Source organism: Tiliqua scincoides, chromosome 4 (assembly GCF_035046505.1).
Source record: "Tiliqua scincoides isolate rTilSci1 chromosome 4, rTilSci1.hap2, whole genome shotgun sequence".
In the NCBI taxonomy this organism is placed as follows: Eukaryota; Metazoa; Chordata; class Lepidosauria; order Squamata; family Scincidae; genus Tiliqua; species Tiliqua scincoides.
The window spans coordinates 178,591,785-178,596,528 of record NC_089824.1 but is presented as its reverse complement, the minus strand read 5'-3'; positions in this window follow the sequence as shown (position 1 = coordinate 178,596,528).

Sequence of the window (4,744 nt, the reverse complement as noted above, 5' to 3'; positions counted from 1 at the left end):
TAATAATAAGATATGACAGATGTCACACGAGCGTCCATGTAGCATCAATAGGGCATCTGAATAGGATCTTGCTGTTAGTCCAATTGGGTTCAGTGACATGGACTCCTGCATGGGAAGATCTGGAATGCTTGCATTTCTGGCCTTTACTTTTCCTTTAAAGAAAAGTATTCCTGGCACAGGCCTTCCTTTAGAGGTTTGTTCCATTTCATACCTCCTTAACACAACACACACACAGAGGAGCTGTAAAAAAATTTTTAACAGCTCCTGCGTATGTATGGTTAAATGCATATGTCTTAAAAGCGTTCTTAAATTATGCCACAGAGAAGTCAGGAAAAAATAAGCAATAAAAATAGCAGTTAAAGAAAAATTCTCTTTTTTAAAGGGAGAGGCACAAGCAAGAAAAACAAGGAAAGAAGACGCTTCCCAGCATACCAGAATCTTTTCAACTTTTGAACAACTTTTAATAGTTGTTTGCCTCACTAACTTGTGCTCACGTCTTCAAGCAGTTCAGGCTTTCTGTGAGCCTCATTGCTATTCTATAATGCAGTGGTTCCCAAACTGGGTTGAGACCCAATTTTTGGTAAGTTGCAAAAAGCACAGGCGTCAACAATAGTGGGTGGGGTGGCCTAATATGGGGAAGATGTCCAGTTGCCTGTTCGCTTATTCCACTCTATTTGTGATCAAGCACATCAAGCCACAGACAAATAACTCTAACTTCAAGGAGCAAATACTGTAATGTACAGACCTCTTATGCAGTGGGCAGCACCACAAGTCGCAACACCATCTTCAGACGTTTGGCAGTGATCTCATTGCAGTGATCTCACTGCTGAACTTCTGGGTTGCTGAGCTCTGCACTGAAAGTTGGTTGCAGTGCCAAAAAGATTGGGAAGCACTGCCATGTTGGAAGCCCTCCTTTTCTCCCTGAACACTCATTGACACACTAGTCAAGAATATCTGCTTGGGCCTCCTTGCTCCCCAACACTATGTCTGTGGTGTTATTTGCTTTCAGCAAGATCTGGGAAGCAACTTTCAGCAAGATCTGTTCATTCTGGGAAGGAACAAGAACACCAGGCTGTTGCAAGTTTCTCCCAACTGTCTTCTGTAGTGTTGCCCAGTACAGCCAATCACCATGTTGCAGTGGTTCTCACACATTTAGCACTGGGACCCACTTTTTATCTGTCAGAATCTGTCAGGACCCACCGGAAGTGATGTCATGACTAGAAGTGACATTATCAAGCAGGAAAATTTTTAGCAATCCTAGGCTGAAATCTTTCCCACACTTACCCAGGAGTAAGTCCCATTTACTATCACTGTTAAAATAAAATATATAGTAGCTTGTTACATTTCCCCAAATGCAGTCACATACCATGGTAGCATCAAGTCTAATATGTTAAAAATTGAATAGTGAAATGAATGGGGACCCACCTGAAATTGGCTCATGACGCACCTAGTGGGTCCCAACACACAGTTTGAGAAACACTGTCATGTTGTGTTTGCATGTGTATGCACTATCCTTCTTTGAACAAGGAGATCTAGCCTGTAAGATTATGTTTGCGCTGTTCCTCTATTGCCCCCCGACACACTGCATTTTCCCTCTTTCTTTTAATAGACAGCCATTGGATGTCTAAAGAAAGCCATAAGCCAAACACAAACAAATGTTTACTTATGCTAACAGACCAAATGTTTAATGAAGCCAATGTTATGCCATGCTAAGAGTATATGTAGCCATTATGCTAAAACTAATCATTTATGTTAATAATGTTAATGCAATGTTATGGGTGAATTAGTTAAGTTCAAGAAATAAGGAAAATGTTACGTTCAAATGTTACGTTCAAGGCCTATATGTGCTTAGCACATATCACAAACAAATTTGCAAGGATTCATTTTGCTGTCTCTCAGTCTGAAGAGGACTGCTTCTAGCAGGTTGTAAATCAGTGTTTCTTAGCGAGCTGTCAAAAATTAGATAAGGTACAAGCTTCAAAGCATTAAGAGGCTCGAATTTCCAGTTGTCAAATTTAATTGGTATGATAAATTAAGCTAGGCTGAACAGATTAAGTTTCATTTAGAAATACAAGCTTTAATGTTAGAAAAACTGAACAGAGAATCAAAAGGGATTTTTGCATTCAGGCTCCATTAAACCAGAGAAGAAAAAGAACATTTTAGGTTCTAAGACATAAGTCAAACAGACTTTCCTGTTGTTCAATTAGTTCCTTTTTTTTAAAACCAAAATACAGTCTTAAATGCATATATTAAAGACTTGGAAAGGCTGTTGAGACCAGAGGTTCATGTTAAAGGGATCACAATACTTGTTTACTTAAAGTTATTGCTTAGAAGTGTAAATTAATGTTAGTAGCATCAGAAGTGAATTTTAGCTGTTAAAAATAGTTTGATTAAAGCACAGAATAAGTGGAAGCCAGTAAATTAAAAGCGACAAGTCTGAGGCAGAAGTCTGGCAAAGTTAATTAATTAGAGTCTAACAAGGAGACTGGTATGAGGTAATTCCTCAGATAAGTTCTTATCTTAAGAAAAGCACTCCTAACTCTGTATGTCCCAACTGTCACTTTTAATTGGAACCAGAAAGAATTACAACACACAGGAAAGACAGACAATGAGAAGTCAGGATACACCTGCACTGTTAATTAGGAAGAGTTATAGCAGATAACTAAGAGTTTATACACAGGTCAGGAGACATTCTAATGGGAAGAAGACCTTGGCAAAACAGTAAATCTGCTGCTAATTAAAATAGAGTTTGGCAGATACAAACACCTACAAATCAGCTAGACAAGAACAGATAAGCAAAGAACATTCCTGAGAGGGTCCCCAGATTGGCAAAACATCATTAGAGCCTCTAAGTTAACAGAAAGAAGCTGGATTTAATTAAAATAGAAAGGTTTCTTAAAATCCTTATTTACAATAAGAGTTAGTTTGTCTTGTATTAAATATATGTTTACACATAGAATAGAAGATACCACTATGTAACACAATAACAAGTCACATATAGAGAATTAAAAACCAAGAGGCTTAGTTCAAACAGAGGTTAGCAGAAAGCCCACAGTGACTAATGATCAGACAGAAAGGAATTTTGGATAGATAAGAATATAGCTGTTTGAAACACTTCAGGGTAATGCCCGAATAGCCAAAGACATATCAAAGGCCAGTAATAAATGAGTAAAGAGTGCCACCTAGTGGTTATTGCAATGTATGTTTTTGGTTTGTAATTTGAAACTAGCCAATCAGATGTTTGTAAAGTGATCTATTTCTGATGTCATAACCCCAGCCAATGACAGTGTGAGATTTTCACACAAAGAAGCCAAAATGCTATATAAACAGAGACACACACTAGAACATTGCTTTTCTCTGAGAGTTCCCACATAGCTCCTGTTGCTCTCTTCTTTTGGACAGGAGTCCCTGAGAGGCCCGTTGCTGGTAATGAATAAAGCTTGCACTCTTGCCTACTGAGTTTGCTTTTGAACTTTGCTGCTGACCTTGCAACAGATGGAGTAGGAATGTTATGATCCTGCAAAAGTTTATATGCATGATAAACTTCAGTTAAGTACAGAGTTTTCTAATATAAACAAGATTTGGTTCTGTAACAGTGGTCATAATGCTCCCAGGGAGCAAGAGCTTCAAAATAGTTCAAGCAGTTTCAAAACAGTAACTACAGTACACTGCAGTGCAATCCTTTGCATGTCTGCTCATTAATGGCCCTTAAGTTTAATGGAACTTGCTCCCAGGTAAATGTGTATAGGATTGCAGCTTTAATTCTATCCAAAAAATTTTCAGTGCTGGTGCAGCTGTGCCAATGGGGTGTGCACTGCATTCTGTGGTGGGGAAGCAGTCACAGAGGCCTCCTCCAGGTATGGGAACATTTGTTCCCTTACCTCAAGGCTGCATTGCAGCTGCACCAGTGCTGGAAAGTTGGATAGGATTGGGCTCTTAGTCTATAGCAGCAAAAACCACAAATAGTCTTGTGGCACCTTAAAGACTAACAAATGTATTGTGGTGCAAGTTTGTGTGGACCACAGTCAATGTCAGAAGCATGAAGTGTAATCCTTAACAGGATAGGATTCGTGCATGTGTATGAACAGGTGTCCCCCCTGCACCTGCAGATATGGTATCTACAGATTTAGTTATCTGCAATTCTCTGTGGCCCCCTACCCTCCCTCCCCAGTGCCCATTACCTTTGCTTTGTTCTTATTCTTATAAGGGAGGGCACCAGAATGAGGTCTCTTGTTATCTGGTGTGCTCCCTGGGGCATTTGGTGGGCTGCTGTGAGATACAGGAAGCTGGACTAGATGGGCCTGATCCAGTGGGGCTGTTTTTATGTTCTTATTGGTGGCACCATGCAAGCATATAGAAAGGCTCTTTCCTTTAAGAGAACAGCAAGCATATAGAAAGGCAAGCAGGCAGTTAGCCTGAACACTAGAGGAACACAGGCAGAATGTTAATAGGAAGCAGGGTGTGGAGACAGCAAAGATAGAGTCCCCTCTTATCTGCTGTTTCCATATCTGCAGGTATGGGGGCTGCAACGTGTTCCCAAAGGGAGGAATAACCAGACACTAATCTCACATCTGTATAATATTGAAGATTCTGTGCTTCATTACAATGAAAGCTGTTTGCTTTTCTGCCAAGCCCACAGGTGTACACATTTCATCCCTGTTGCATGTATGCAACGTTGGGCAGAAATGGCTTAAACACCTCATTCTTCCACATAAGTCTGTTCTGTAGTATGAATTGAAAACAT